Source organism: Fukomys damarensis, unplaced genomic scaffold (assembly GCF_012274545.1).
Source record: "Fukomys damarensis isolate Sample0158 unplaced genomic scaffold, DMR_v1.0_HiC HiC_scaffold_19, whole genome shotgun sequence".
Lineage (NCBI taxonomy): Eukaryota > Metazoa > Chordata > Mammalia > Rodentia > Bathyergidae > Fukomys > Fukomys damarensis.
This window is the reverse complement of record NW_022900931.1, coordinates 22,343,688-22,364,356: the sequence shown is the minus strand read 5'-3', so window position 1 is coordinate 22,364,356 and position 20,669 is coordinate 22,343,688.

The window sequence follows — 20,669 nt, the reverse complement described above, 5'->3', positions numbered from 1 at the left end:
CCTGCACTGCACTGCATGGTGAGCCCCATCCCTTTGTTCTGTACCCCACCCTCCCCCTTTCTCCGTCACAGTGCTTGGCCTCACTTCTTCAAGAGTTAAAACTTCCTTTCTAGAGTCCCTTGGGGCTTAAATCTTAAACTTTTTTCTAAAAAATGTGTCTTGCAAGATCCCAAGTTTCCTTTGTGACAAACTTCTGGAATAAATAGCCACATGCTAACTGCAATTACCTGTCCTGGCCTTGCTACATCCTGACTTTTGCCTCTGGTACCTAGAAGCAGCCCCTTGTGGTGGTGACGCTAACAGATCCTACTCAGTCCCCCTGCTTTGTGATGCATACTATCGAGACCCCTTTATTTGTCAGACCTCAGAAGCCTGAGGTAATGACCTCCACACTGCACACAGAACATGCTACCATGGCCTTTTCTGTCCCTCTCCTAGACTGGCTCCCTGCCACCTTTTCTCCAGAACCCCACTTTCTATAAGAGGTGCATTGCCTCAGCTAAAGTGTAGGCTCACTGCATGCATGGCATATCCAGCCCCAGGGCACTCAGTGGCACATGGATCTGACTGTGCTGCTGTTCCTGTCACTCGCTGTGCTGTGGGGAATAAAGCTCTGTTTCTGGCCCAGGTTTGTATCTTTCATAAGGACCCATGAAACAAAAAGAAGCTGATGTATTTGCTTCTAAGGAAGGCGAAAATATGTCTCGGACCTGACAGTATTGTTTGTGTCATATTAAAAGCTGAGAAGGAAACACAGATAGACTTAACCCAAATAGCGAAGCCAGGACAGGATCCAAACCCAAGCAGTGTGGCTGTCTAGTCTGTGCCCTTGACCTCAGCAGTTGTGTTTCTGGTGCTTCTCTGGGTGGACACCCCTTTGGGAACCCCAGCGCTGCCCCTCATCTGCAGCATCCTTTTCTGCCATCTCCCTCAAATCTTGCTATCTTCTGCAGCCCAGTTGTAGGTCTCTCTTCCTTAACTCCCAGAATGTCACTAATTTTTGACATCCATTTTTACCCTTAAAGCGGTAAGGTAGAAACAACAGAAATTTATTTCTTCCATTTCTGGAGCCTGGGTAGTCCAAGATCAAGGCGCTCAGACTGGTAAGGAGGACCTGTTTTGTAGTCCTCACCTGATGCAAGAGGCCAGCTGGTCCCCCAGATTCTCTTGTAAGTGCATTGATCCCATTCCTATGGCCCCACCTTCATGTCCTGGTTACCTCCCCAAAGTCCTACTGTGGTGAGGATTTCAATGTACAACTTTGGGGAGTGGGGCAGATATTCACACTCCAGCAGTTCCCTAGATCAGAAAATTTACAGTGGTTGGTGATAACTCTGTTAAAAAATAAACAGAAAACTGTTGTCTTGCTAGAGGGGGCTATGCTCCACCTTCGTCCTGGACAGGTGGCAATTCTGTTGCATTGTTCCCTTTTCCCGGGCTATGTGCTTGTTCAACCCCCATTCCTCACTCCTCTCCTACTCTCCTTCCTGTCCTGTTGCACAGGCTGTGCCTGAAGCCTTGGGTTACACGCTTCTCCTCCGAGAGAGCCCTAACCACAAGGGCTTCGTGAGCCCTCCCTGCCATGGTCTCCCTAACCAGCTTGACTCCCTTCACAGCACTCGCCACCCTGGAGTGTGTAAAGTGACTACAGTTTCACCTGGATTCTCCTAGAAGCAATATGACTGTATTTTCCCTTTCCTTGAAACACCATTTTCCAGACTCCTCTAGGTGGCACTTAAGGCCTCCACACAGTCAGGCCCCCTTGCATATTTGGTGTCTGTGTTCTTTGCCAGGCTCCAGGCCTGTGCTCCAGTCAGCCTGTGCTCTGCTGCTCTGGATGGGATCCTCCTCCACCTGCAAGGCATCACCCCTCGGGCCTCCTCTGCTCGTCAACCCTGTGTCCCCCAGACCAACTACTGGCTGTTCTGACCTCTTGTCGGGGGCGAGTGGGAGCCGGCCTCCACGGTGGACAGAAAGCCTCTGAACGTGATCGGTCTTTATCTAACACATGCTGTGCTCTTTATCCATTTTATTTGATTGGTTTGGACCCCTTCCACTCACATGATTCTTCTGGTTTGATGGGCTGTGACAGTGATATTTTTCTTTGGTTCAAGCTCTGCCCAGCCCTGACACATCCATATGGTCATCACATGAGTATTGATTTGCCACAAGCAGCCGTGTTATTAGTGCCATTTGGAAACGCCCTGGAAAAACTGAATTTTCTGTTAGATAATTGTGTACATGTCTTTTCCCCCAGCAGACTGAGCTTCCAGAGGGCCAAGATCCAGATTAATCATATCCAGCTTCCTAACACCTCTTGGGGAACCTGCCAGAGCTCCCCTCATATATGCCATGCTGAAGAAAATGCAAAGGACACAGGCTCGAACACAGCTGGGGAGATCATAGGGGCACAGCGTGCTTCTCAGGCGCAGCCACACACAACTCCCACAGATTTTATTTAGAACAACTTTAAATTCTACTTAGACATTTGAAAAACCAGGGTCTGAAAAGTGGCTCCTGGCCTCAGGCTTTCATTTCTCTGCCTCCCTGAGGAGTGCTTGGGGAGTCACCTGCCTCTCCATGCTCCCAAGCTGCCAGGGTGGTTGTGAGTACTGCTTGTCAGGTTTGAAAAAGAGGACCAGCTCCAGGGAGTCCCAGCCAGGCTTCTATTCCCTCGCAGCCACAGCCAAGTCTGCCAATCTGCCCACAGCTTCCCCATCTGTGGGATATCAGGAGAGAGAGATTAGGTGCTCTGTGGGGTTCTCCCCATACCATCATGCTGATTTGGTATCACTGATAACAACTCATTTGTCCAGGTGAAAATCAGCCCTAAATAAATGCTCAGCCCCAGAAGTGGGATGATCCGGCTACTCATTTCCTCCCCTCTGGAGCAAAGTTCTGTCTGCTTTCTGCACACACACACACACACACACACACACACACACACACACACAATGCCGTGGTGACGAAAGCTGGTGCCACCCAGAAGCTTGTTGAGAAAATGATGCCTCCATTTTGGAAATTATGAGTCCGAGCTCTCAACTGTATTGTGGAGGTTTGCACCCAGAGGTGCAAATCAGATTCCATTTATACATCCAGGCTGTGTATCCAACCAAGGTTGTGGGCTGTGGCTCTGCAGGACTAAGTGGGACCTATGGAATCTGGAGTCTATGAAGGGGCTTGAGTGGCGTGAATGTGCCCCCTAGTGGAAGCCAGCAGGCACAATGATGTGGAGTAGGGACAGACAAGCTCTGTGGCTGAGTGATGCCTCCCTGCAGGCTCATCACTGTCACAAAGGTGTCCCTGGTGCTGACGGTGATGTGGAGGGAAGTGGGCGCCCTCTGCACTTACCTCTCAGTTTTACTGCAAAAATAGTTTTGATTTTTTTTTTTTTCATGCAGGGAGGAGCAGCCCAGCTCTAGGAGGGCTCATGGAAATCTGCAAGAGTCAGGGGTCATGGTTCTGTGCCTCTCAGCCAGCTCACCCTTCTTGAAGACCTCTGTCCTCAGGTTATCTCTGCTCCATCTCCATGGCAGCTTTCTGTTGTCTGAGGGCAAAACTCAACTCCTTAGCCAGACACTGAAGGCACCTTCAGATTTTGGCCTCAAACCATCTTTCCAGGTTTAGAATTAATATCCTGAGCTAGCCTGAAAGGCCATAGGGAGCACCAGCATCGGGGCCTCCAGGAGAGGGGCCTGGTCTCTGTTCACCACTGCAGCCACAATTCAAAAGAGCAGGTATGTGTGTGCCCCCTGCTGGCCACGTAATTCCTCCCCTTTTCTCCTGTGGAGCCTTTCCCACCACCGGCTTTCCCTAGTCCAAAGGGACTACTGGGCATCAGGACCAAGAGTCCTCTGTGGGGCAAATGGAAGAATGTCCAGCTCCTTGGAGATGGCTCTCTCCTGCTCGGAGAAGAGAGCATCACAGGACATGGAAAAGATGATTTAAGATATGGCTCCTCTGCTTCTGGATGTATGGCCTCACAGAAGTTGTTGAGTATGACTTGGTATTTTCATCTGGAAAAGGGTGATGTTAGTAGTTCCTTACTCTGTCTTTATAGGGTGGATGTAAGGACTTGGAAAATGAGATGGCACTTGTCTATAATCCCAGAACTGGGGAAGCCGTGGCTGGGTATTGAGTTCAAGGCCAGACAGTGTGATCCTGTCTCAAAAAAAAAGGTAAAGTACATAAAGAATTTGGACCATAGTCCTGAAAGACCCACTCCTGAATACAATAATCAGAAATACTGAAATCTTTTTGTGTGTGTGTACCCGGGATTGAACTCAGGACCTTGCACTTGTGAGGCAGGCACTGAGCTAAATCCCTGGCCCAAAAATATTGAAATCTCAACACATCAAAATCTGTCAAATCTAAAACCTAAAAGATCAAAATCCCCAAAAATATAATCCTGAAAAAATAATGTTAAAATTTATTTTAAAAACACTTAAAACATTCTTAACTGGAGAGCTGAGAAACAAAAATGCAGCAGAGCACTTCACAGACTGTGTTAAACCATTAAATAAGCAGTACTATCTTGCATATTTTTGCAAGGTATAATGGGCAGATGAACCTTATTCTTAATGAAAGAGATCCAAAACCAAAATATAGAAATGCATATCACCATGGCTGGTCTCCTCGTGCAGCCAGCTCTGAAATTATGTGACAGATGACCTGAATATTGTGATGAGATGGATCCAAAAAACCCAGTGGGTCGCCAACCCCTCTGCAGTCACCCAGGGAATTGAGTTCTTGGGGAATTTTGTCTTTTGCAGATACATATAGACATACAAAGAGAACAGCTCTTCATTTGGCGGGAACCGTGAATGTTTTTACATACACGTGCACACAGGGTCACAAAGTCATCTGATACTGCGTCTTCACAGAACCAAACTTGCAAAATGAATGCATGAAATGATGGGGAGTGGAAGCTCATGCCTGCTATCTGAGCACTCTTGGAGGCTGAGGCAGGAGCATGAGTTCCAGCACAGCCTGAGCAACTTACAATATTCAGTGACCTAGCAGGGCCCTGTGAAGAGTCGTCACAGTGTGTGAAGTCAGTGTAAAGGATCTGGTACCACACACACTCGTGCACAATGGATCTAGAAGCCTTTACGCAATTTATACCTTACACAACTTAGACACAAAGTATGGGTAATGATTTTACATAATTTATAATTTCCACAATTTATAGTTTATTAAAAATGGTGACTATACAGGAATCTATGGAACACAATGAAAGCAGTTTTACATGGGAAATTCATAGCAGTGAAGGCCCACGCTGAGAAAACAGAGCGTGCTCAAATAAACAACCTAATGGTGAATCTTAAGCTCCTAGAAAAAGAAGAGCAAGACAAACCCAAAGCTCATACAAGGGAAGAAATTATAAAGATCAGAGCAGAAATCAGTACAATGGAGACTAAGAGAACAATACAAAAAATAAATGAAGAGTTGCTTTTTTGAAAGAATAAATAAAATCGCTAAACCCTTAGCCAACCTTATCAACAAAAAGTAAGAAAAGGCTCAAATTCATGCAATTAGAAATGAAAATGGTGAAGTCACAGCAGATTCAGCAGAAATCCATAGGCTCCTCAGTGCTTACTTCGAGAACCTGTACTCTAATAAAATGCACAACACATAAGAAATGGACAGATTTCTAGATACTCATGAATTACCAAAGTTGAACAAAGATGATATAAAAATTTTAAACACCCAAATTACAATCAGTGAAATTGAAAATGTAATTAAAAATTTACCAATTAAGAAAAGCCCAGGTCCTGATGGCTTCACTGGTAAATTCTACAAGATGTTTAGAGAAGAACTATTGCTACTACTCTTTAAACTTTTCAGTGAAATTGAAAGAGAAGCAATACTTCCAAATTCATTCCTGGAAGCAAGTATTACTTTGATTCTAAAACCAGAGAAACACCCAACCAGAAAAAAAGAATTATAGGCCAATCTCCTTAATGAACATAGATGTAAAAATCCTCTGTAAGATACTGGCAAACAGAACACAGAAGGTCATCAAGAAGATCATACACCCTGACAAAGTCAGATTTATCCCAGGGATGCAAGGATGCTTCAACACATATAAATCAATAAATGTGATACACTATATTAACAGAATCAGGGCAACAACCATATGTTCATCTCAATAGATGCAGAAAAATCATTTAACAAAATTCAACACCCATTCATGGTAAAAAAAAAAAAAAAAACTGCAGAAAATTGGAATAGATGGCTCAATTTAATGAAGGCTATCTATGATAAGCCAATAGCCAACATCATACTAAATGGTCAAAAACTGAAAACCTTCATGCTAAAATCAGGAGAGAGACAAGGATGTCCACTATCACTGCTCCTGTTTAATATAATTTTGGAAACATTAGCCACAGCAATTAGACAAGAGAAAGAAATAAAAGCAATAAAGCTAGGAAAAGAAGATGTGAAACTGTCATTATTTGCTGATGATATGATACTCAACAAAGAACACCCAAAGAACTCCACCAAAAGACTTCTAGACTTGACAGATTCAGTAGAGTAGCTGGATACAAGATAAATACTCAAAAATCAATAGCCTTCTTGTACGCAAATAACAGTCTCACTGAGAGTGAAATTAGGGAAACAATCCCTTTCAAGTAGCACGCCCCACAAAATGAAATACCTAAGAATCAATCTAACAAAGAAAACAAAAGACCTCTACATTGAGAACTACAACTCTCTGAAAAAAAGAGATTGAAGAAGATATAAGAAAATGGAAAGACATCCCTTGTTCCTGGGTAGGAAGAATCAATATAGTGAAAATGACCATACTTCCAAAACTGCTACACAGACTGAGTGCAATCCCTATTGAAATCCCAACCATACATTTCATAGAACTAGAGAAAAAAATCCAAAAATTCTTTTGGATGAATGAAAATCGGTGACGGCTGGCAAAGGCATAAACCCAGGAGCGCACATGGCAGGTAGGAGAGTTAGAAGGGACCAGTTTCCCTCTTCCCTGGGTATTCCTTCCTTCCCAGACCCAGCCCACCCAGGAGAGGTGAGCAGAATTAGCACAACCACTGGGGGACCCCAGTGCACCCCACCTTCCCTTTGGCTCCTCCAGGACCTGTTTTCTTCTCAAGGCCTCAGCTCTATTGGGACAGAGTCTGTCTCTCCCACAGCATCCACAAACGGCACCACAGCATTACCTGGGGAGCTTTTTGTTCATTTGGGTTTGTCTTTTGAAGCAGGATCTCACAATGTAGTTCAGGCTGGCCTTGAACTTGAGATCTCTTGCCTCGGCCTAAGCACAGAGTTCCAGTCATTCCCAAACCAATTACACCCCAGGACCTGGGAGCACGCCTGCCACCCATGAGGATTTCTTGAAGCTTCCCGATCATCTCAACATGCAGGCAAGTTTGCAGCCCTGGCAGGACCTCAGAATCTGTTGCATGAACACAGGAGTGGGTACATTTATGAGCCTTCACATCTCCCACTGAGGCTAACAGGTCCCTTTTCCCAGGTCTCAGGCTGACCTTGCCTCTTGGTCACAGCCCCTCTCACTACACAATTAAGAAAGAGTTTTGATGGGCCAGGGATTTAGCTCAGTGGTTCCACTGCCTGCCTCACAAACACAAAGTTCTGAGTTGGATCCCCGGTACCAAAAAAAGAAAGTTAGTTTTGAAATTGTACCTTACTTTGGGGTAGTAATTTCTGTAGATAGAAATATAAACAGTTTTTAAAATAAAACTCCTCTCCCAACTCAGTGGAAGTGTAGCGTCACCTTCGTCAGGCCGTGCCACATCCCAGTTGTCCAACACCTGACTGGCCATAGGGATGGACAAGGTGATCCCGTCCTTGCCAGCCAGAGTGGGATGTCCCCAGAGTGAGCACTGCACACCAGTGAGCACTTTGAGAGAAAGGCACAGGATCCCTAGAAGAACCGTAGGGACCAGACTGCAGTCAGGGGTGCGGGACGGGTTCCCTCCGGGAGAAAAGACGGTGCGGTGATTGATGATGTCTATGCGTCAGCCTCTCTCCCCACCCGCGCCACGGTGAGCTTTATGGAGACCAGGACCTCACGGCTGCACCCCTGCCCTCCTCCTGCGTCCACAGCAGAGCTCTCCCAGCAGCCGGGCAGCCGCGGGGGCAGGCGCTGGGGAACAGCAGTTCCTCAGCACCAGTCTCAGTCCCCGCTGGGCTGTTCCATTCCTGCAGGAAGCTGTGACAGGTCCTGAGCTCTGCACCGTACAGTCTTCCAGAAAGGGATCGGCTGGGGTCACGAAGTTCTTTACCACGAGCCATGGACGCGAAGGCGCTCCAGGTGACACTCGCACTCACCCACACACGACAGGGCAACCTTGGCATCTGACCACAGCACCTCTTCTCCCCAAGTCCCAGGCCCCCGTATTCTCAGTGGCTCCAGTCTGCCGGCTTTGACTCTCGCTGCCAAATCACTTGTATTTTCCGAGACTCTTGTCCAAATGCTGGCGATGGCAACTGCTATCATCCTCAACCCATCCGGCCGCGGAGAGCTTGAGGCGCCCCCATGCTGTCCCGAGGACGCTCATACTCCTGCAGTGACCTGAGCAGCTCGCTGCCAGTCTAGGCTTGCGGTGGATCCTAGGGTGTGGCCGGGCTGTGGCCAACTGCATTTGGATGAAGCAACCCCAAGCCTCAAAGGATCTGCTAGCAGTGGCCTTGGCGTCCTGTGCTCCGGGACAAGATCCCCGGCAGCCTCAGGTGGACCTGCCCAGCTGAGACCTTTCCTGGGAAGAGGGGGGCCGGGGGGCTCTGACACCTTTCCCCGTCGAGTCACTCTTTAAACATTGCTTAGCTGGGCTTTTCTTTGGGACATCTAGGATTGCAGGCCCCCTCTCCCACCTGTCCTTAGCGCTGAGATGTCCTCTGCCATACAGACGGCTGTTGGGGAGCACAGAGCTCTGACGCTGCATCTCAGCGCTGTGAGAAAGAGTGCTACAGTGGCTTCCGTGCTTGCCTTAGTCTTTGGTTCAACTTTACAAGGGAAATTATTTGCTATTTAGTATTTGCCAATATGGGCAATCAAAGACTTCTTAGGACGTTTGCCTAATTAAAGCAAGGATCTGCTATTTTTCTATCCGGCAGCAGGGTCTGACTTCTCTGGGATCCGTTCCCCATTTCTTCCATGTGATTTATTGCTTCTCTACATTGCTTGCTAACATTTATTTCTTGGGTGCTCTTGTGAGTTGTATCTTTCCACGTACTGCTTTCTGGTTACTGTACAGATATTTTATTCATTTTAATATTCCCCTTGTCCTTTGCTGAATTTTTACTGATGTAATAGTTATTGGATGAATAATTCAGGAACAAATAATGCTGCTTTCCCCCTAGTTTTTCAATACTTATTTTAAAATTTTGGTTCCATGCTTTGAGTTAGCTGGAGTTCTTAAATTATGTCACAGGGTGGAATTGTCTCTGACATTTTACTATTGGCAGCTGGCTTACAAAAGCCATGTGTCAATGTGTTTTATTCCTGTACTTAAATATTTTTATTAGGATTAAGTGCTAAATTTTCAGATGCTAATCAGATGATCATAATTTTTCTTTATTTATGCCATGAACAGTGTATATTATGTGCATAAATGTTCACATATTGAATTATCCTCATAGTCTGCGAAAGCCTCAGCTGGGTTATGGAAGGCTTTTGTATCAGTGTGCTATAGATTTACATTCTCTAGCACTTTATTCACTGTGTTCATCTGAGAGCCACAAAAAAGACTGAGCTATGATTTCCTTTGTTTCATCATGAGTGTTACGTTTGCTTCAGAGACTATGTACTGTGCTCTCCTACTTCTGGGACAATAGAAGACAAAGAAATTGCTCATTTTTCAAAAGCTGACAGGAATTTTGCAGGCATCATCTTTCAACCTGGAATTTATAAAGTCCCTTATGTTTTCCACATCTGTATGGGTACTTTTAACGTAATTAATAAATTTGACTCCATCTCCCTCCCGTGCTCCTGAAACCTGCCTCTCTCACCCTACCCTATGCTTTTTCTTTTTTTTTGAAGAGACTCAAGAAACCAAAACAAAGAAAGTCCTTGCTCTTTCAAACTGCACTTGGTTCTTATTTTCTGTAAAGATCTGTTTTTTTATAGTCTTTGAACAGATGTCTCATAGAAGCACAGTGACCAATAGATACAGGACAAGATACTTAACGTCATTTGTAGCCTCCAGATGCAAATTTTGGTCATGGCGGGAGACCGTTTCATTGACCAGTTCGGCAAAAGTAAGAAGAGTGGAAGCATCCTGTGTCAGTGAGAAAGAGAGGAAAAGGTGCCCCCGTGGCACTCACTGAGAATTACACGAGGAACTTCCAGAAGGATGACCTGGAACATCTCCCAACACAGCAAGCGCACGTGTCTCAAACTCAACATTCCGCCTCTCGAAATTCACCCCACGCAGACTCAGCAGCAGGGGCACAGAGAGCCATGGGGAAGGGCGCTCATCCAGTTGTTCGAGCTCGTTTAAATATGGAAACCACTTGAAACCTCCACGTTGGAGGGCTGTTCGCATCTGAGGGCACCAACACAAAATGAAGGCCAAACTGTAATCCCTGCACTTTGAGAGGCTGAAGCAGAAGGATTGCAAGTTTGAGCCCAGCTTGAGCAATGCAGAGATTCTACCTCAAAATTAAAAAATAAAAAAGGGCTCTGGGGATGTAGCTGAGTGTGAAAGCCCTGGATTCACTCTCCAGTACAATAAATAAATAACACCAGTGGAGGTGAAAAAGATGAACAAATCTGTGTGGAACTGACCTAGAAAGACAGCCAGGATAAATTAACTACAAGAGAACAAGTCGAATTTTTAAAAAGTATCCTATATGTGATGTACGCATAGGGGAAGATTTTGGAAGGAGTTTTACCAAAAGGTGAACAGGTTTAGCTGGGGTGGGAGCCACGGAGGCTGGGCTGGTGGGAGATTTCCACTTGAACTTTTCACTCATGTGTCCTTTTGAATCTTGTTAAAATAAAATCCATAAAATAAAAACAATTTAATGATGGATGAATCCTTATTATTCATTTTTCTATTATTATAAATTACCCACCCTATATATTAATTACTTAGTATAGGGAATGCTGTAAGGTAAGAACAAAATCTAACAAATTAATATTGTTTTCTTATTTTGGGGCTTACATGTGATAAATTTTTCATACTTGATTTGACTGAGGGGTGAATGGATGCTGGGGAATTGAACTCAGGAGCGCTTTATCACTGAGCTACATCAGCAGCCCCTTTCATGTTTTACTTTGAGACAGGGTCTAAGTGGTCCAGGCTCATCTGGTACTTGTCATCCTCCTGCCTCTGCCTCTGCCTCTGGAGTACTGGGACCACAGGCGTTCACCACCATGACTATTTTAGAGTTTTGTGTCACAGTTATTTCAGGATCTCCTTTGTGTCTCAGCTACTGCTCTCATCACTGAGACACAATATCCCACACCCACAAGTGAAAGGGAGAGAAGTTTATTTTGGCCCATCGTTTGTAGAGGTTTCAGTCCATAGTCCACTGGCTCCGAGGCTCATGGAATGGCTGTGAAAGCAGAAAGAGGGATCAGGGGTTAGGAAGGGTCCACACTTCCAGGCCATGCCCCAGTGACCCCTCTCTCCTTCAGGCTTCACCTCCCAGTATCACATCGAGCTATAAACCCATCAGTGGGCTGACCCAGAATCACACCCTTGATCCAGTCACTACCCCAAAGCTCCACCTATGAGTGCCTGAGGCTTTGGGGGACACCTAGATATAAGCCATAGCACCTTATATATAGAAAATTATTCAAACCTGATTTTTAACCCAATTTAACACTCTGCTTGTCAAAGCTAATCATTTGTTTTCATCTTCCCTGTAACATTATTTTAGACCTTTTGCTTTTTTATTTTTTCCCTTTCTGTACTCTACGTGAAGGCTAGCAGGTATCAGCTGGCAGAGGATTTTATAGCAGCTGCGGGTAGCTTCCCCTAGAAGGTAGAAACTGTCTTGCCTTGGATTTCTTGTCTGATCTGCACCTGATACTGGGAAGCCACTAGAATTGGAGCTCTCTGTTCATGACACCATGGCTTTTATGTTTCATATTCTGGCTGATGCCTGTCTTAGTTACTTATTTCATTGCTGAGACAAAATTCCCAGCACCCAAAGTTAAAGGAGAAAGGTTTATTTTGGCTCACAGTTTCTAGAGGTTTCAGCCCATAGTCCCATAGCTTAAAGGCAGCGTGTCATGGCAGAGGGGTATTGCATAAGAGAAACAGCTCATGTTTCATGCATGGCAGGTAGAAGGCAGCAGAAGCAGCAGCAGCCAAGCCTGCTTTTACATGCCATCCAGGCTAACCTTCCTATGGGCGGTGCCATGCACACGGAGTGGGAAACCCTTAATCCCAGCATCACAACTGCAGATCCAGCCACCTCCCAAAAACCCCATATATGACCTCATGAGGCTTTGAGGGGACACCTAGACACAAGCCACAACACCCTCCCCTGTCCCTATGGGGGGGTGAGTCTATCTTATTTCCTCTGGGGGAGACCTTAAAAGTGAGGTGCAGTCAAACGGTGGGGGAAACCTCAGCATCTGGATGAATTTTCCAAGACTTGTATGACAGACACAATATTCGACGGGGGACCGTCCTGAAATATGCCTCGTCACTTACATAGCTATTTCACGAATCACTTCATTTCTTATTCTATCACATTTCTGATAGGTAAATTTAAAACCTTGTGTTGGGAGAGCGGAGCTCTCATCCGCTTTGCCCCGCGCCTCCCGCAGGGGGCGCTCTACGCTCCCACAGGTTTGCATCTGAGTCACAGTGGGCGATTGGCCAGGCTGTGGCCTGGGTTCCAGGTTAGCCCGAGACCTGCCTGCTCTCTGGGGGCTTCCTCCAGTGTCCTCCGTTGCCCTCTGTGTTCTGCGGAAGAACAGTGACTCCGAGCTTGGAGGTCGACTTTAGAGGGTGGGAGAGGGCACTCCCAGATATGAACGAAATCCTTAAACCCATTTTGCGGGAGTCCTCTGTGCGCAGACTTGAGGGGCAAGTCCCTAAACGGACGCTGGGTGGCGCTGCAGCCATGGTGTCTCCGAGTCTCCTGGCAGCTGCTCCCTCCGCAGGTGATTTTGGGCCCCCACGCGGACAGGTGCAGCTTCACCCTGCTGACAAGGAAGCAGCCCACCAGGCATTTGGGCGCCTCACGGGGAGTGCAGGCCCCTGAAGGGAGGCCTGGGAATTCGTAACTGGTGGGGATGGTGGAAGCTGATGAACCTGGAGAAAAAGTGCTGAGCGTGGAACTCGGGCTTATTTAACTTTTGTCTGATGTCTTCAAGGTCCATTCATGCTGTAGCATGTAGAAACCAGCCTATGATTTCGAAACCTGACCAAGCAGTGACAAGTATGAAAGATAAAGAGACACAAAATCAGAGTAAAATGTGAAGGGCCAGGGGGTTCTCTTGTCTCCCTTCGGCAGAGAGCTCCGAGTGACTTTATTCACTCGGACACGGGCACAATTAGAATTCCACAGGCTCCATCTGTCTCCCGCCCGCCATGGTACTTGTCCAGGTAAACAACAGGATCTCAGCTGTTTTCACTTTCCCTGCAGCGTGGCCACGCACTTTCTTCTTAGTGTTCACCAAGGGGGCCAATTAGGCCTCAATCTTCCTACCTGGTCTCCCACAGGAGCATAGGTCAGTATTTCCTTCCTTCTTACTTAAAGGATGAATAATATTCCTTGTATACCACGTTTTGCGTGTCTATTCCTCTGCAACATTACTAGTTCTTATGCTGTATCAATATCCAGTTTCCCTTTGACTCTATTACTGTTGACGATTTTGTTGCTATTGCCAGAGTGGCATTGGTGTTTGCCATTAATTGGTTTCCTCTGCATTTCTCTCTCTGGACTGTCTTTGTGTTATTACCAATATTGTGGTCTGGAAACTGGGCCAATTACACTCTGTTCTCCCTTCCCAAATTAGCAAAAGGGGTGGGTCTTGAGCCGTCGTTAGCCATGCCAAGTGCTCCCTGAGAAGTGAACGCTAACTAAAGAGATCGCCATACTAGCAACACAGTCTTTCCAATATAATCCTATAATTGACCCCCAGACAGCACACACACACACACACACACACACACACACACGCACGCACACACACTCCATTAGAAATATGAGATGACAAGGCAATAAAATGCCTCCCAAAACTCCCAACACCCCCAAAGTTGAATTGTGGGACATTGATGTGGAGGAAATGAAAAGCTGCATAGCTGAATTATTCAAAGTGATAAAAGAGGACATAAAAAATATAATAAGGTGCTTGATGAGCTCACAGAAGTTATACCTCAATGGATAATAGACAGACTGTGATTCAGAAAAAAGAAAGAGCAGCTTCACTTTCTCCCTGGCTCCTGGCTCCTGGCTTGTGAGAAAGGAAGATCAGATCTACAAAGACATCGCGAAGGCCGTGACTCCCCAGAAGCAGCTTTCGAGGAGAAAGGCAGCAGTTCGGCGGACCAGTAAAGGCCGTGCACCCTAATAGCTGGTTAGGGACTCGAGTCCAGCGGTCTGCCATACCCCCGGAGGGAGCTTGGCTGGAAGCATCAGAGGGAGGGGACACCTGAATGTAGGACTCAGAAGCCTCAGGTTGGCTTCATCTCAGGGCTCCCGGGTGTAAACGCCCACAGCTTACCATGGGAGAGGCCCATGGTCAGCGAGCCGTGGGCAGGTCAGCAGGAGACCCCAGAGTGTTATAAGCTGAACAACTCGGGCCTCCCCCTGATGCCAGAGGCCACGTTCAGCCTGAATTTCTGTGCATTTGAAAATCCCAAACCCTGGCACTCTGCCCTAATTCCGCTGCCAGCTTGCTGGTGATGAGCATGAACCTGGGCTCTGACTGAATTCCTTTGTCTACCAGGGAGAGCAGCCACGCTTTGAATTGGACACTACCATAAAACTAGGCCCCGGAAGATAATCACAGGCTTGAAATCACAGAGAAATTTGTTTTTCTTTTTAAAATTTTTGTTCATTTGGTTTTTTATTGTTTGTGTTTTGTGAGTGTGAACATTGTTTTTAGTTTTTGTTTATTTTGTTCTTATCTGTTATTTTCCTTCTTTCCTTCCTTCCTGCACTCCAATAAACTGAAGGATCAAAAAGGAGCAGGGAGATTCCTAGATAAACATAAATTGCCAAAACTGAACAATGAAGATATAAAAGCCCTGCATACCCCAATAATAGGAAATGAAATTGAAGCAGGAATAAAAATCCTAGCCAGGCGCAGAGTTGCACACCTGTAATCCCAGCACTTGGAAGGCCGAGGCAGGCGGGTTGCTGTGAGTTTGAGACCAGCCTGGGCTACACAGTGAGTTCGAGGGCCAGCCTGAACAACATAGTGAGACCCTGTCTCAAAAAAAAGGGAAGAAAAATGAATAAAAATCCTACTCACTAAGAAAAGCATAGGACCTGGTGGATCCAACAAGAGCTTCTGGGAAGATCAAATACTAACAGTCCTCAAACTCTTTAACAAAACTAAAGGGAAGGAGCACTACCGAAGTCATTCCTGGATTCTAGCATTGCCCTGATTCCAAAACTAGACAAGGATTCAACTAAAAAAGAACTATAGGCCAATCTTTCTGATAAGATTAGATGCAAAAGTCCTCAACAAAATACTGGCAAACAGAATGCAATGAATCACTAAAAAGATCATACATCGTGACTAAGTAGCTTTATCCGGGGGATGCAAGGATGGTTCAACACAATAAACCAATAAATGTAATATATCACCTAAACAAAAGCAAGAACAAAAATCATGTTATCCTCTCAATAGATGGAGAAAAGCCTTTGATAAAATCCAAACATCCATTCATGCTAACAAAACAAAACCCTGAAGAAAATACGTGTATATGGACATCATCTCAATGACAAAAGCCATTTATGGCAAATGTACCACCAACAATATATTAAATAGAAAAAAGAAAACCTGAGAGATTTCCCTCTAAAATCAGGAATAACACAAAGATGTCCACTATCACCAATCCTGTTCAATATAGTTCTAGAAATCTTAGCCAGAGGAATTGGGCAAGAGAAAGAAATAAAGAGGTTATGTATAGGAAAGGAAGAAGTCAAATTGTCATTTTTTAGACGATATGGATCTCTACATAGAAGACCCAAAAATGCCACCAAAACATTCATAGAATTAATAATCAAGTCAGTAAAGTAGCAGGATTCAAAATAAACACACAAAATTCAGTAGCATTCTTACACACCAATAACAAACTCACTAGGAAAGATATTAGAAAAAAGAATACCATTTCAATCACATCAAGAAAAATTACATCTTAAGAATCAACCTAATCAAAGAAGTTAAGGACCTCTACAATGAAAACTATAATACTCTGTAAAGAGAGATTGAAGAGGATATCAGAAAATGAAACCATCTCCTGTTCCTGTATAGGCAGAACCAATATTGTCATAATGGCTGTACTTCCAATGCTGATATACAGATTTAAAGCAATCTCAATAAAAATACCAGTAGCGGGCCGGGGATTTAGCTCAGTGGTTCAGTGGCCTGCCTTGTTGCAAGCGCAAGGACCTGAGTTCAATCCCCGGTACCAAAAAAAAAAAAAAAAAAAAAAAAAAGTAGCAAGGGCCGGGGATTTAGCTTAGTGGTTCTGCCACCTGCCTTGTAAATGCAAGGTCATGAGTTCAATCCCTGGTACCAAAAAAAGAAAAAAAAACAAAACAAAAAAAACACAACAGCATTCCTCACAGGATTTGAGAAAACAATTCTATAATTTGTATGAGTTGTGAAGAGACCTAGAATAGCAGAAACAATCTTGCACATGGGCAAAGCAAGAGGCACCAAAATCCTAAATTTTAAGTTATATTACCAAGTTATGGCAAAGAAAGAAAGAAAGAAAGAAAAGCATAGTACCAGCACAGAAACAAACATGCGACTCAATGGAACAGAATTGTGGATGCAGAAACAAGTCCAGGCACATTGAGCTATCTGATCTTGGAGAAAAATATACGCTAGAAGAAAGACAGCCTCTTTAACAAGTGGTGCTGGGACAACCGGCTATCAACATGCAGAAGGTTGGCTCTAGACCCACCTATCTTCCCATGTACTAAACTAAAATCAAAACGGATCAAAAATCTAAATGTGAAAACAAACACCTAATCTACTTAAAGTAGATAAAACTCTTGAAAACATGGGCATAGGCAAGGACTTACTGAAAGGAACCCAAATAGTACAAAAAATAGCACCAAGAATCAACAAATAGACTTACAACAAATGAAAAATCTGCGGCACAGCAAAGAAAACAACCAACCGAGTGAAGAGACAACCTACACAATGGGGAAAAATTTTAGCCAGCTATCCTTCAGAGGAATAATATCCAGAACATATAAAGAATATATATATGTGTGTTATATATATAATATAATATAATGATAACCTTCCGTCCATGAGGGAAATGGACGCACCGCGAGACCATAAAGGTAAATGAACCAAATCGGACACACAAGCTTGAGTATCAAATGATTTCTCTTATACGACCAGCCCAGAATACAAATAAGTTAAAGAGAAAGACAAACGGTAACAGAAAACAGGAGGACAGATCTTTTGCAAAAGGGAAGGGGACCCAGAGACGGGGGGAGGGGGGATGAGAGAATAATTGCGATGTGTTCTGTGCGCGCCAACTGCACACAATGAATGGAATCATTAGGTTTTGCAAACATATGCTATAAGAATAAAACATTTTCAAGGCTGAAGCCATCATCCTAAAAGGTATCTCTGGATCTTATTTAGGTTCCACTTATTTCATGATTGAGGAAAACAAAATCCAGAAGGGGAAGGCAGTGAGTGTCAGAGACGACCCCTGACCCCGCATTCTTTGTTTTTCTTCTATTTCTTCCTGCCGTTCCACAAAACCAACCCCAGGCTCACTGGATAATTTGTGCCAGATACTGACGTTGACAATGGTTATCTGGAGCGCGGGGGATCTGCATACACCAAAGGGGGTCTCAAACCCTGAGAAATGACGTTAAAGGCAGAGAACGCTGCCTACAGTTAGGCTTGGGAAGTATCCTAACAAGGGGGAGCCGAGACACGCGGACTCAGGTACCTGGAGAGTGGGTTTTGCAGAGTGCTGACCTCGCCAGATGGGCGTTCCGAGGCTTAACGAGTTGGCCTGGCTCAGTCTCGGGTGGTGGGAGGTGACCCTCAGTGGGGGTGCTGCCCGAGCAGGGCTGGACGATGCCAGTGGAGCCTGAGGAGGAGCAGCGGCAGCCCAGGACCCGGGCGCCCGCACCAAGCCTTGGCACCACTTCATTTTGCAAGGGCTGCCATGAGAAAGATAACGCACTCAGTTGCTGAAACAGCACACGCGATAAAGAAATCCATAGAAGAAGGAAAAAACAGAGGACATCACTGATAAGGCAGCTAAGGGAGACTTTCACAAGGAGCAGAAAAGCCGTGCTGAGGAACAACACACAAAGAAGACAGAAGCATCCGTGATGCTCCCTTGGGTTGAAAGTGACGATGATTCAGTGGCAAACTGGCCTTACCAGCTCGCAGAAGACATCAGAGGAATGGGATCTCGTATCATCAGAGGAATGGTAGGCTATTGGGGAGCAGTAAGTGTGGTGCCAGCACTCGGAGAGAGAGCTCTCACACCCGCTCTTCCAGCACACGGGCATGAGACCCCACGGCCTCTTTCCCCCAACAGGACAGGAGGAATTCCCTTCACAACCCTCCCGATGGCTTGTGCTTTTGAGAGAGGAAGGTACGGCCAAAGCTGGCTGAGGAAAGAGGCTAACCAAGATCCCGGGACACATGTGCAGAACAGTTCCCAAAGCCCTGCACAGGGTCTTCTTGAAAGTTTCCAACAGGGCAGCCTCGTCAGCCTGAGTGTTACGGGTAGCTCCTTCTAAGAGTGGCTTGCCAATTAAACATTACCCAGTCCTAGGTTGCTGGACTCTCCCTCTGGAGCTAGATTTTTCTTGTTCCAAAAAAAAAAAAGAACAAAAAGAGCCAACAGCAATGGCCAAGTTTATTAGAGAAAATAAAAGGGACGGATGAGAGAGAAACTGGCTCTGTGGGATGAGCTTGGGCTGAGTAAAGGTAGACAAAGCAGCAATTTAAGAGGACACCTTGGACAAATCTCTGCAGGCAACCACAAGGAAAGTCACAACAGCGGGCTCCTTATGGCATCTCTGTCCTTACATGTTGTCCAAATCTCGAGGAAACCCCTGGGTCCTGAGAGGTGGTGCTGCGATCCCACACCTCAGGCTGATGTCAGGTCTAGGCCGTCCTATTGAAAACCTACTCAAGTGCTGATGAGGGCTCCCCGTGTAGGGCTTTGGGATCTGTTCTGCCCATGTGTCCAGGATCTTGTTATTAACTGGTCACACCTACTTTCCCTGCCAGCTTTTGCACCCCTATCTTCCAAGCTTATCAAAAGTGGGTGATACAAAAAAAGGACAGAAAACTTTGAGTTTTGGCCACTGTGTTCTCTGTTGCATGGTGACCCACCCTCACACTATAAAGTATTCTTCTTTTCTTTTACGTGGCCCGAAGTTGCTTGGCAGCGCCTGCTTCTTTTCCTACCTTCCATAAAACTTTGCTACCATTTGCACTTGGCTGGATCAATTCTTTTCTTAGGCCCGGAAGAACTTAGAACCCACCTCCAGAAGGCGACTCCAGCACTCCAAACCCCGTGAAATTTCACCTTGACTTTGATCAGGTGCACCACATTGTCCTGGTCATGCTGCAAGGATGAGCTGCTTAGCAAGATGCACTTCCCCTGGCTCCCAGACTAACCCAGCGTTGTCTGGGAACTCTTCAGAAAACAAAGGGCTTCCTGTGAATCCCACACAGGCACCTCTGAGGCTGCAGCCTGAGAACAGCTGGGAGTCCCTCTTCCCTTCCCACTGTGCCATTTGTGCAGGGTCCCCAGGAGCCCTGATGCTGTCAGATGGACTCAGTGAGCAGAAATTGCCAGGTGCTTCTCAGAGCCCACAGAGTGTCTTCTGCATTACAACTCTTCTCCAGAGGGCAACACATGGGAGTTCTCAGTGAGTCTTTGTGACCACTTCCTCTCACATGGAGAGAAGGAATCTCAAAAAGAAAGCAGTCTGGAGCGGAACCAGGCAGTGCCCTCAAGAGGTCAAGCAGGGATCCGGACCCCCGTGGCAGAGGCACCTGGGGACAGACAGCAGCAGAGCACAGGAAGATGGCGCGGTGGTGAGCACCAGAGAGAGGGCCTCTCTGAGGCTTGTTGTTGAGAATCACTGCCGTGAAGACTCAGTGGACTGCAGCTGCCGGTGAGTTGCTGGGGTCAGCACTTCCTAACAACCTGTGGGGAGGGGCAGCTAGAACCTGCAGTGAGACTGGGCAGAGCTCGATCCTGGCCCCGATCCTGGCCCCGCAGTCAGAAAGCAGCCTGAATTTCAGTGCACTACGGACGGCCTGCTGAGAGTAACTGGCTTGGATCTGTGAGCTGCCCACATTGTCCACCAGTGACAGCAGAGGCACACCTTGAAGGAGACATTATTTCTCCTCCTCCTCCTCCTCCTCCTTCTTTTCTTTCTTCTTCTTCTTCTTCTTCTTCTTCTTCTTCTTCTTCTTCTTCTTCTTCTTCTTCTTCTTCTTCTTCTTCTTCTTCTTCTTCTTCTTC